Raw genomic sequence first — 13932 nt, forward strand, 5'->3', positions numbered from 1 at the left:
CCACAGCCACCTATGGGACCAAGAGTCCCTTGCTGGTTCGGCGGGGGGATGCCACATTGCACAAAGAGTAGAGGGGCATGTAACAGCATGGCAGAGATCACACAAGCAGTCTTTACCCAGGTTCGGGTCGCCGTGAGACGCAAACCATACTCCAGCTTTGGTGGATTGATGGTGGAAAAATGGTGGTGAGCGCAACACGCTTGCCCGGCGAGGTTGCCTCGGGGCGAAACGACTACTCGCGTATGAGTATGTGTGGGGTCAATTAGCCAGCCAACCCTTTCTATGATTGCCTTGGGCCTCCTTTTATAGACAAAGGGGTCACCAAAGTGGCAAATCAGTCATTATGCACTGATTAGATAGCAAACAATGCTATCATACCTAACTCTGCAGGCTGACAGAGCGCATTAAATGCGCTGCTCTACGTCACATCATAGCTTGCGCGGTAGGCCCTGGCGGTCTGTTTTGCCAGCTTCACTCTTGCTCGCTCGGCATGTCCCAGAACGGGTGTCGCTTGTAGGCATTTTCTATAGGAAGTGGTTGCCATGTGGCAAATAGCAGCCACTTAGTCACTTTGGAGCTTGACACCGCACCAATCGACGACGTGCATCGTGATGAGGTGGTTCTGCCTCCGTAAGCCCTGGTAGGCCTGCCGGGACAACCTGAAGGCTTGCTTCTAGGGGTAACCCCATCTTTCCCAGGCTCACCTGATCGGCAAGGGAGGCTTTTCCCTTAGCAATGTCTTGCTTCCCTGGCTTAGTCTTGGTCCTCTTGTGTTGCATGTTGGTCCTTTGAAGAACTGATCTCTTGTGCTTCGGTCTGACCTTGGAGTTGTAATCTTGTTCTTGTGCCTATGGGCTTCATCGTCTGTGCACGAGTCAAGGGAAAATATATACCCCTGTTTATTTTCCCTGACATAAACTCGTGAAGGGAAAAAGAGTATAATATGATGCTTTGAACAGGAACAATTCAGGAAGATACTCCCCCTGATTCTTGCAAATTCTGAAGCCGTCATATACCAATTCCATGAACATATTTCTGGAATGCAGAAGTTGGTAGAGACTTGGTGAACAAATCAGTTGCATGATTTGACTTGCAATATATACAATATAGTGATATTGCTTATTATGTAACTTGTTTGCATCCGGGCAACACAAGCAACATTATCTTTGAGATAATGGTTGGTGGATGTAGCCACGAGGTCTGTTTTGAAGACTCTCATGGGATGGCTACCACACCTAACAGGAACACAAAGCTTGTCTACGATATGACATAGTAGGGATCTGATCATTGTATCCAATGATATTGGTTTCCAGATTTCTCTGAAAATGAAAGATTAGGACAAGATGTTTGATGCATTGGAGATATCGAAAGATATTCTTGAGTCTCAACCAATTGTGTTTGGTGGATCCAATGCATGCACTGTGATATGGAACCTTGGGTCCCAACATCTTATTTCCATCTCCTCATGGTCTAGATGAATCTTTCTCTATGTCTAGAGAACAAATAACCATGGAAATTATGGATGGACAAGACGTGTCCACAATCAATTTCTCCAATATAATCTGGATATAGACAACATGGTGTACCATAGTGTATGAGTGAAGGTGCTCGAGGTTTTATCCAAATCCTTCATCTCAAATTCCGTCATTTAGATGATCACATGCTTAACATGTATGGGTTATCATCAGTGTAGGAGTAATCCTTGTGTGTCAGGAACTCACTACGTCGGTTGTACCAAATGTACCGACAATAATAAGCCATATGGTGATTTATTGATTTTACACAATGTAGGTTGCATTTTGCATTTCAATTCAGAAGTGAGATTCCATCGAGAACCATCTATATCTGAATCTAGTGATCCACATGGATATGTAATCACTACATCTATCAACTATAGAGATAGGTGATTTTGTACTGCCAATGATATAAGTTATCAGAATGAGATTCCACCTCTGGAGAATAGTTGGGTAACTGCGTGAACCCTTGTGCTACAATACTTGCTCTATGTTTCACCACCTCGTTGTTCTCAATTCTGTTTCCAGAAGAAAACTGGTGTTGGTATTGCTTATGAACACCTTCCCATTATTGAGCAAGAATATTTCTACCTAGATTATACCCTTTGCTTGAGTTCAGTCCGAGTGTTGTTCACACTTTGCCATGGCCATGGTATTTGGATCTGAATCACTTAAAAGGTTTATTCAATCTAGTTGAGAAATGTATGCCGGCAATTGTAGACTTCCGGTTATGTGTTTCTCCAGAATCTATATATCAATATACAGTTGATGGAAATATCGTTACCCATGGTTACTGCTCGCGATTTCCCAATGCGATTGAGTCGGTATTTCGATGTCCCGGTCATTGTGAGCACTATGACCTAGGTTGGTGGAGGTTTCCCATCCACTAGGTGTATACTACCCATTAGGTGCATGTCAACGTAAAGTTGACTTGCATTTACTGATTCAGAGGCCTTGATATCCTTGCTTGCAAGAAGCTGAATCCTGATGTACTATTGTCGTACTTCTCCCCCTATTGCTTTGAACGGGGAGTTGAGTGGTTTTAGTTAGTACCTCCAATCTTTCCAACATATTTTGTAGGATTGTAGGATTGCGTGACACCTTTATAGTCAGTAAATGAATCTGGCAGGTTATTTGCAATGTGTTGCAAATCTTTTGAACGCATGGTTCAGATCATTGAGTACGTGGATTTGAGGCAGAAATGTGTTGAACATTCCACTAATTTCCTGGCATTCTTTATGGTACTTGAAATCTCCCCCTAATGCCTAGAAATGTTGCTAATTGAATCAGCATACTGGCCTTGAGTAACTCCCCATTTGAGTGTCTTGAGGTATTGATGGTAATACTGTTATTCCTCACATAGATCCCAACTATATGTTGAGGGGTCAATGATGTATATTGGGTGGTGATATTGGTATGCAACCGAATTACCGCAGATAGGAAATACTTGGTAGATTTCCACGTATCAAATATAGAGGGGAATAATATTATGTAGTTTGGTCATGAGCGTGTAAAACTGCATGACTCCAACGTAAAGTTGATAAGTCACAATTCCAAAGTAAAGATAATGCAATGAGCTTAACTCTTTAGATAGGATTCTACCAAACCATTTTGAGTCTAGACATTAGGACAAATTGCTAAACTTCAATCCAAGGGCCATAGAGAAGGCACTAAAGGAGAATTCTGCAATGTTATCCATTTGATTTGCTTGAAATCAATGTCAGGATAATGAGCCAATGGTTTCGTGTGAATAAAGGACGCACTTAATACCATCATGTAGATATGTCATTTAGAACCATGGAATACCTGAATAGTCTAGTCAATGGATGGGAAGAGCCACTTACCTCAACTTGATGCATTCAAGGAGTCGGAGTGGTTCAGTGTAGACTTTATGGTTTGCGAGCCTTAAAATTAGCATCCGTGTGTCACTTGTAGTGCACATAAAAATCCAAATGTTGTTAGAATTTAGCATCATAATAATCATAAACTATAGGAATTGCTGATAGTTTCGGTTTCAACCCAATGTTTCGATGACCAAGCGAGTATGCCAAGTTTGTCATGTACAAGACACTCTGGAAAACTATCTCATACGCAACATGTGCTATGGGTTGTGTTGTATGTGTAGGACAGTCCAGATGATACACAGAGAATGTGCTTGCCATATCTGTTGCATATGTTAAAGAGAAGTTATTTCTCTTTGTTGTCATCATAAGTTTCGCTATGGAAACTATTTTGATGGATACTCCATAGTTTAGTAGGGTACGAGTTAAACCTGGGAAGCAATAAAGCATCCCGACGTTACTCGAGTACCCACAGGGATAGTAGATATGACTTGAGTTGATCCAACAAATACCTCATCGTGTCTAGCGATTTTAAAATATCTCCTTTCTCTCAATGAGAGTGGAAACATGGACTTCTCTGAGTATAGAGTTTTTGGTGCATATGTCCATAAGGCACATATCATTTTTCATCAGATTGACTCCCGTAGAAATCTATATATAGACATGAAGATTCTCAATATGAAAATCACTGTCAGATATATAAAATACATACAAAATGTATTTGTATCAAAGTACTGATACAATATACTGTGATACACAATATATGATGCACTACTGGAAACACAGAATTTGCCATCAGTCAGATCTTTGTCGTCTGCTAGCAGACGGCAAAGAAGGCCTTTGTCGTCTGCTTCTAAAAAACTGACGACAAAGAGCTAGCTGACGGCAAAGACCTTCTTTGCCATCAGCCAATTCTTTGCCGCCCGCTGGTGGACGGCAAAGATTCTTTGCCATCAGCTAGCAGATGACAAAGAGGTGGGTTGGGTCCATTAGAGGCCCAAACCCTAACGGTCCACCAGCCCCGCCTCTTTGTCGTCTGCCAGCAAAGGGCAAAGATTCGTTGTCATCCGCTGGTTGATGGCAAACCAAACGCTACCTAACGGCGCCCCCCACCCCACCTCCCACTCTCGCCCTCTCACTCCACCTCGCCCCCACCCCAACCGCCGCCGCCCTCGCCGCGCCGCCCCACCACCCGCCCTACGGCCTCGCCGCCATGCCGTCCAGCGACCCCGCCACCTCGCCACCCCACCCGAGGCCTCGCCGCCTCGTTGCCCCACCGCCCCGCCCTCTGTTTTAGATTATCTAATAAATCTTTTAATGAAAGTAGATTATTTTCTAAGTTTACAACTTTTATGATCTCTTCCCGCCTCGCCGCCCGCTGCCCCGGTGCCCTACCCACGGCCTCGCCGCACCGCCACCCCACTCTGGTGAACCTCTCCCCTATGTTTCTTTTCTTTTTTTCTATTGTTAGTTAGGTTAGTTACTAGGGTTAGTTAGGTTAGTTACTAGTGTGTTAGTTAGGTTAGTTAGGTTAGTTCTAGAAAAAATTATTAGGAGAAGAATAAGAAGAAGAAGAGGAGAAGAAGAAAAAGGGGTCAAGGTTAGATGAAAAGAAGAAAAGAAGAAGAATAAGAAGAAGAAAATTATTAGGAGAAGAAAACAAGTAGAAGAAGATGAAAAAAAAGTAGAAAAAATGTCGATGCTTTATGTGATGTGATGTCCTAAATTTTCTTGACTCGATCGGTAAAAATTTGCAGGCTTTGTACTATTTCATCTCCTTGGATTCATCATTGGTCGAAGTTTTTTGTTCGTCGTCCCGCCGTTGTGCGACTACTTCCTCTACAGCCAAGAGTGAGCTACGAATCCACCTGCACCTCCTACGCTCTTTTAATCATGTTAGTAGATTTCATTTTCATGCTAACTCGGGTAACTAGTATGCGCCTCCCATCCAAAATGGTTGCATCGGTAAGTATGCATTCAGTTGCATATTTATCACCGTAACTCATTCGGATTGTCCAACGATTTCCACGGACGGCCCGAGTATGTGTAGGTTGGGTACTTTCTCCATGCTCTACCCCATTCCGAGACAAAATTTCGTTAGCGCCTCCCTATTGTTCTCTGGATGTGCATTCTCTCGGCTTTTTGCCGAGACGTGTATTAGGAGAACAGCGGGGAGGTGATGCCGAAATTTTGTCTCGGAATGGAGTAGAGCATGGAGAACGTACTCAATCTACACATACTCGGGTGGGAATAGAACCTATCTTTACCTATTAGAGTGTAGGTTGCATGGACGTAATAAAATTGACAAACTAGATTAACTGATGAATATACATGCTGAATTATATATATTTCTTGTCTGTCCAGTAGCTAAGCAAGATGAGTGATCATGCGTGGATGTACACCAGTTGCACTAGTCAGAAAGAGATTACCAATGAATGGTTAACAAAAACTAAGGGGTTTGTGAAAGCCGCATTTGCAAATGGCCAGAGGAAAAACGGGTGCCCCTGTGTCCGGTGCAAGAATTGGGAAAAGAGGACACATGATGAAATGGGCAAACACCTGCAGAAGAGTGGTTTCACACCCGGTTATACGTGTGGGCATTTCATGGTGAGTCTGCCCAACGTGCCAGAGCTGAGGTGGTTCGTCGTTGCACCGATGAGCATGGTACCGGGATGGAAGACATGGTGCAAAACTTTGATGATGCTCGGGATTCGTACGAAGAGATGGAGGAATCTGCAAAGGCCTTTAATGAAATGTTGGAGTCTTCAAAACGTCCTCTTCACGAGCACACTAAGCTTTGTCAGTTGGATGCCATCTCACAAATAATGGCTCTGAAGGCTCAATTCAACTTGGTCAAAGAATGCTACGACGCGATGATGACAGTATTTGGACGCTTTCTACCCAAAGGCCATCTACTGCCTGCAAACTGAAGGAAATGTGTCCTAGAGACTATAATAGAGTTGTTATATTATTTTTCCTTGTATCATGATAAATGTTCATTATCCATGCTAGAATTGTATTAACCGAAAACTTGATACATGTGTGGATACATAGACAAAACACAGTGTCCCTAGTAAGCCTCTACTAGACTAGCTCGTTAATCAAAGATGGTTAAGTTTCCTAACCATAGACATGTGTTGTCATTTGATAAATGGGATCACATCACTTGAAAGGTTTATTCAATCTAGTTAGCTTAGCACTATGATCGTTTAATTTATTGCTATTGCTTTCTTCATGACTTATACATGTTCCTATGACTATGAGATTATGCAACTCCCGAATACCGGAGGAACACCTTGTGTGCTATCAAACATCGAAACGACTGGGTGATTATAAAGATGCTCTACAGGTGTCTCTGATGGTGTTTGTTGAGTTCGCATAGATTGAGATTAGGATTTTTCACTCCGTGTATCGAAGAGGTATCTCTGGGACCTCTCGGTAATGCACATCACTATGAGCCTTGCAAGCAATGTGACTAATGAGTTAGTCATGGGATGATGCATTACGGAGCGAGTAAAGAGACTTGCCGGTGACGACATTGAACTAGGTATGATGATACCGACGATCGAATCTCGGGCAAGTAACATACCGATGACAAAGGGAACAACGTATGTTGTTATGCGGTTTGACCGATAAATATCTTCGTAGAATATGTAGGAGCCAATATGAGCATCCAGGTTCCACTATTGGTTATTGACCGAAGATGTGTCTCGGTTATGTCTACATAGTTCTCGAACCTGTAGGGTCCGCACGCTTAATGTTCGATGATGATTTGTATTATGAGTTATGTGTTTTGATGAACCGAAGTTTGTTTGGAGTCCCGGATGAGATCACAGACATGACGAGGAGTCTTGAAATGGTCAAGACATAAAGATCGATATATTGGAAGGTTATATTCGGACACCGGAATGGTTTCGAAGTGTTTCGGGTATTTTCCGGAGTACCGGGAGGTTACCAGAAACCCCCGGGAGAGTAATGGGCTTTAGGGGAAAGGAGAGAGGGGCCTCAAGGGGTGGCCGCCCCCCCCCCCATCGGCTGGTCCAAATTGGACTAGGAGGGGGTGGTGCCCCCCTCCTTCCTTCTTCCCTCCTTCCCCTTCCATCCTTATCCTAGTTGGAATAAGAAAGGGGGGCGAATCATACTTGGACCGGGAGTCCAAGTAGGATTCCTCCCTATGCCCTCCCCCTATGGCCGGCCTCCTCTCCTCGCCCCCTTTATATACGTGGGAGGGGGCACTCCAAAGACACACCAAAGTTTCTCTTAGCCGTGTGCGGTGCCCCCCTCCACAGTTACACACCTCGGTCATATCGTCGTAGTGCTTAGGCGAAGCCCTACACCGGTAAACTTCATCATCACCGTCACCATGCCGTCGTGCTAATGAAACTCTCCCTTGGCCTCAACTGGATCAAGAGTTCAAGGGATGCCACCGAGATGAATGTGTGCTGATCGCGGAGGTGTCGTACGTTCGGTACTTGGATCGGTTTGATCGCGAAGACGTTCGACTACATCAACCGCGTTAATAAACGCTTCTGCTTTCGGTCTACGAGGGTACGTAGACACACTCTCCCCTCTCGTTGCTATGCATCTCCTAGATAGATCTTGCGTGATTGTAGGAAATTTTTTGAAATACTGTGTTCCCCAACAGTGGCATCCGAGCCAGGTCTATGCATAGATGTTATATGCATGAGTAGAACACAATGAGTTGGGGGCGATAATAGTCATACTGCTTAGCAGCAATGTCTTACTTTGATTCGGCAGTATTGTTGGATGAGGCGGCCCAGACCGACATTACATGACCGCGTTCATGAGACTGGTTCTACCGACGTGCTTTGCACATCGGTGGCTGGCGGGTGTTTGTTTCTCCAACTTTAGTTGAATCGAGTTTGACTACGCCCGGTCCTTGTTGAAGGTTAAAACAGCACACTTGATGAAAAATCATTGTGGTTTTGATGCGCAGGTAAAAACGGTTCTTGCTAGAAGCCCGTAGCAGCCACGTAAAACTTGCAACAACAAAGTAGAGGACGTCTAACTTGTTTTTGCAGGGCATGTTGTGATGTGATATGGTCAAGACGTGATGAGATATAAATTGTTGTATGAGATGATCATGTTTTGTAAAAGTTATCGACAACTGGCAAGAGCCTTATGGTTGTCGCTTTATTGTATGAAATGCAACTGCCATGTAATTGCTTTACTTTATCACTAAGTAGTAGCGATAGTCGTAGAAGCAATAGTTGGCGAGACGACAACGATGCTACGATGGAGATCAAGGTGTCAAATCGGTGACGATGGTGATCATGAAGGTGCTTTGGAGATGGAGATCAAAGGCACAAGATGATGATGGCCATATCATATCACTTATATTGATTGCATATGATGCTTATCATTTATGCATCTTATTTTGCTTAGTATGGCGGTAGCATTATAAGATGATACCTCACTAAATTTCAAGGTATAAGTGTTCTCCCTGAGTATGCATCATTGCTACAATTCATCGTGCCGAGACACCACGAGATGATCGGGTGTGATAAGCTCTATGTTCACATACAACGGATCCAAGCCAGTTTTGCACGTGCAGAATACTCGGGTTAAACTTGACAAGCCTAGAATATGCAGATATGGCCTTGGAACACTGAGACCGAAAGGTCGAACGTGAATCATATAGTAGATATGATCAACATAGTGATGTTCACCATTGAAAACTACTCCATCTCACGTGATGATCGGACATGGTTTAGTTGATATGGATCACGTGATCATTTAGATGACTAGAGGGATGTCTATCTAAGTGGGAGTTCGTAAGTAATATGATTAAATTGAACTTTAATTTATCATGAATTTAGTCATGAACTTAAGTCGCAAAAGAATTATGTCCTTGATGCACCGCTAGGTGACGGACCTATTGCAGGAGTAGATGTAGACATTATGAACGTTTGGCAAGCTCGGTATGATGACTACTTGATAGTTTAGTGCACCATTCTTTACGGCTTAGAACCAGGACTTCAAAAATGTTTTGAACGCCACAAAGCATATAAGATGTTCCAAGAGCTGAAATTGGTATTTCAGACTCATGCCCGAGTCGAGGAGTATGAGACCTCTGACAAGTATTTTGCCTACAAGATGGAGGAGAATAGCTCAACCGGTGAGCATGTGCTCAGAATGTCTGAGTACTACTATCGCTTGAATCAAGTGGGAGTTAATCTTCCAAATAAGATAGTGATTGACAGAGTTCTCTAGTCACTATCACCAAGTTACTGGAACTTCGTGATGAACTATAATATTCAAGGGATGACGAAAATGATTCTCGAGCTCTTCATGATGCTGAAATCAGCGAAGGTAGAAATCAAGAAAAGCATCAAGTGTTGATGGTTGACAAGACCACTAGTTTCAAGTAAAAGGGCAAGGGAAAGAAAAGGAACTTCAATAAGAATGGCAAGCAAGTTGCCACTCCCATGAAGAAGCCCAAAGCTAAGCCCAAGCCTGAAACTGAGTGCTTCTGCTGCAAAGGAAATGGTCACTGGAAGCAGAACTGCCCCAAATACTTGGCGGATAAGAAAGATGGCGAAGTGAACAAAAGTATATATGATATACATGTTATTGATGTGTACTAGTGTTCATAGTAACCCCAGGGTATTTGATACCGGTTCAGTTGCTAAGATTAGTAACTCAAAACAAGAGTTATAAAATGAACAGAGACTAGTTGAGGGAGAGGTGACGATGTGTGTCGGAAGTGATTCCAAGCTTGATAAGATCACCATCGCACACCCCCTTTACCTTCGGAACTAGTGTTGAACCTAAAATAAGGTTATTTGGTGTTTTGCATTGAGCATAATATGATTAGATCATGATTATTGCAATACGGTAATTCATTTAAGTAAAAGAATAATTGTTATTCTGTTTACATGAATAAAACCTTCTGTGGTCATACACCCAAGGTGAATGGTTTATTGAATTTCGATCGTAGTGATACACATATTCATAATATTGATGCCAAAAGATGCAAAGTTGATAATTATAGTGCAACATGCTAGTAGGCACTGCCATTTAGGTCATATTGGTGTAAAGCGCATAAAGAAACTCCATGTTGATGGGCTTTTGGAATCACTTGATTATGAATCACTTGATGCTTGCGAACCATGCCTCATGGGCAAGATGACTAAAACTCTGTTCTCCGGAACAATGGAGCGAGCCACTGACTTATTGGAAATAATACAAACTGATGTATGTGGTCCGATGAGTGTTGAGGCTCGCGGTGGGTATCGTTATTTTCTGACATTCACAGATGATTTAAGCAGATATTGGTATATCTACTTAATGAAACACAAGTCTGAAACATTTGAAAAAGTTCAAAGAAATTTGGAGTGAAGTTGAGAATCATCGTAACAAGAAAATAAAGTTTCTACGATCTGATCGCAGAGGCAAATATTTGAGTTACGATTTTGGCCTTCATTTAAAAACAATGTGGAATAGTTTCACAACTCATGCCACTTGGAACACCACAGAGTAATCGTATGTCTGAATGTCGTAACCGTACTTTATTGGATATGGTGCGATCTATGATGTCTCTTACCGATGTACCACTATTGTTTTGGGGTTATGCATTAGAGACATTTGCATTCACGTTAAATAGGGCACCATCTAAATCCGTTGAGATGACACCATATGAACTATGGTTTGGCAAGAAACCCAAGTTGTCATTTCTTAAAGTTTGGGGCTGCGATGCTTATGTGAAAAAGCTTCAACCTGATAAGCTCGAACCCAAATCGGAGAAATGTGTCTTCATAGGATACCCAAAGGAGACTGTTAGGTACACCTTCTATCACAGATCTGAAGGCAAGATATTCGTTGCTAAGAATGGATCCTTTCTAGAGAAGGAGTTTCCCTCAAAAGAAGTGGGTGGGAGGAAAGTAGAACTTGATGAGGTAATTGTACCTTCTCCCTTATTGGAAAGTAGTTCATCACAGAAATCAGTTCCAATGATTCCTACACCAATTAGTGAGGAAGCTACTGATGATGATCATGAAACTTCTGATCAAGTTACTACCGAACCTCGTAGGTCAACCAGAGTAAGATCCGCACCAGAGTGGTACGGTAATCCTGTTCTGGAGGTCATGTTACTTGACCATGACGAACCTACAAACTATGAGGAAGCGATGATGAGCCCAGATTCCGCAAAATGACTTGAGGCCATGAAATCTGAGATGGGATCCATGTATGAAAACAAAGTATGGACTTTGGTTGACTTGCCCGATGATCGGCAAGCAATAGAGAATAAATGGATCTTCAAGAAGAAGACTGACGCTGACGGTAATGTTACTGTCTACAAAGCTCGACTTGTTGCGAAAGGTTTTTGACACGTTCAAGGAGTTGACTATGATGAGACCTTCTCACTCGTAGCGATGCTTAAGTCTCTCCGAATCATGTTAGCAATTGCCGCATTTCATGATTATGAAATTTGGAAAATGGATGTCAAAATTGCATTCCTTAATGGATATCTTAAAGAAGAGTTATATATGATGCAACCAGAAAGTTTTGTCGATCCTAAAGGTGCTAACAAAGTGTGCAAGCTCCAGCGATCCATTTATGGACTGGTGCAAGCCTCTCGGAGTTGGAATATATGCTTTGATAGTGTGATCAAAGCAGTTTTATACAGACTTGTGGTGAAGCATGTATTTACATGAAAGTGAGTGGGAGCACTACAGCCTTTCTGATAAGTATATGTGAGTGACATATTGTTGATCAGAAATGATGTAGAATTTTCTGGAAAGCATAAAGGAGTGTTTGAAAGGAGTTTTTCAAAGAAAAACCTCGGTGAAGGTGCTTACACATTGAGCATCAAGGTCTATAGAGATAGATCAAGACACTTGATAAGTTTTTCAATGAGTACATACCTTGACAAGATTTTGAAGTAGTTCAAAATGGAACAGTTAAAGAAGGGGTTCTTGCCTGTGTTGCAAGGTGTGAAGTTGAGTAAGACTCAAAACCTGACCACAGTAGAAAATAGAAAGAGAATGAAAGTCATTCCCAATGCCTTAGTCATAGGTTCTATAAAGTATGCTATGTTGTGTACCAGACCTATTGTGTACCTCACCATGATTTTGGCAAGAGGGTACAATAGTGATCCAGGAGTGGATCACTAGATAGCGGTCAAAATTATCCTTAGTGGAATAAGGATATGTTTCTCGGTTATGGAGGTGACAAAGAGTTCGTCGTAAAGGGTTACGTCGATGCAAGCTTTGACACTGATCCGGATGACTCTAAATCTCAATCTGGATACATATTACAAGTGGGAGCAATTAGCTTGAGTAGCTCCATGCAGAGCATTGTAGACATAGAAAATTTGCAAAATACATACGACTCTTAATATGGCAGACCCGTTGACTAAACTTCTCTCACAAGCAAAACATGATCACACCTTAGTACTCTTTGGGTGTTAATCACATAGCGATGTGAACTAGATTATTGACTCTAGTAAACCCTTTGGGTGTTAGTCACATGGAGATGTGAACTAATCACATAAAGATGTGAACTATTGGTGTTAAATCACATGATGATGTGAACTAGATTATTGACTCTAGTGCAAGTGGGAGACTGAAGGAAGTATGACCTAGAGGCTATAATAAAGTTGTTATTTTATATTTCCTTATATCATGATAAATGTTTATTATCCATGCTAGAATTGTATTAACCGGAAACTTGATACATGTGTGGATACATAGACAAAACACAGTGTCCCTAGTAAGCCTCTACTAGACTAGCTCGTTAATCAAAGATGGTTAAGTTTCCTAACCATAGACATGTGTTGTCATTTGATAAACGGAATCACATGATTGTAGAATGATGTGATGGACAAGACACATCCGTTAGCACTATGATCATTTAGTTTATTGCTATTTCTTTCTTCATGACTTATACATGTTCCTATGACTATGACATTATGCAACTCCCGAATACCGGAGGAACACCTTGTGTGCTATAAAACGTCACAACGTAATTGGGTGATTATAAAGATGATGTACAGGTGTCTCCGATGGTGTTTGTTGAGTTGGCATAGATCGAGATTAGGATTTGTCACTCCATGTATCGGAGAGGTATCTCTGGGCCCTCTCGGTAATGCACATCACTATGAGTCTTGCAAGCAATGTGCCTAATGAGTTAATCACGGGATGATGCATTACGGAACGAGATTGAACTAGGTATGATGATACCAACGATCGAATCTCGGGCAAGTAACATACCGATGACAAAGGGAACAACGTATGTTGTTATGCGGTTTGACCGATAAAGATCTTTGTAGAATATGTAGGAGCCAATATGAGCATCCAGGTTCCGCTATTGGTTATTGACCAGAGATGTGTCTCGGTCATGTCTACATAGTTCTCGAACCCGTAGGGTCCGCACGCTTAATGTTCAATGAGGATTTGTATTATGAGTTATGTGTTTTGATTAACCGAAGTTTGTTCGGAGTCCCAGATGAGATCACGGACATGACGAGGAGTCTCTAAATGGTCAAGACATAAAGATCGATATATTGTAAGGCTATATTCGGACACCGGAATGATTCTGAAGTGTTTTGGGTA

Source organism: Triticum aestivum, chromosome 5A, assembly GCF_018294505.1.
Source record: "Triticum aestivum cultivar Chinese Spring chromosome 5A, IWGSC CS RefSeq v2.1, whole genome shotgun sequence".
Classification (NCBI taxonomy): Eukaryota; Viridiplantae; Streptophyta; class Magnoliopsida; order Poales; family Poaceae; genus Triticum; species Triticum aestivum.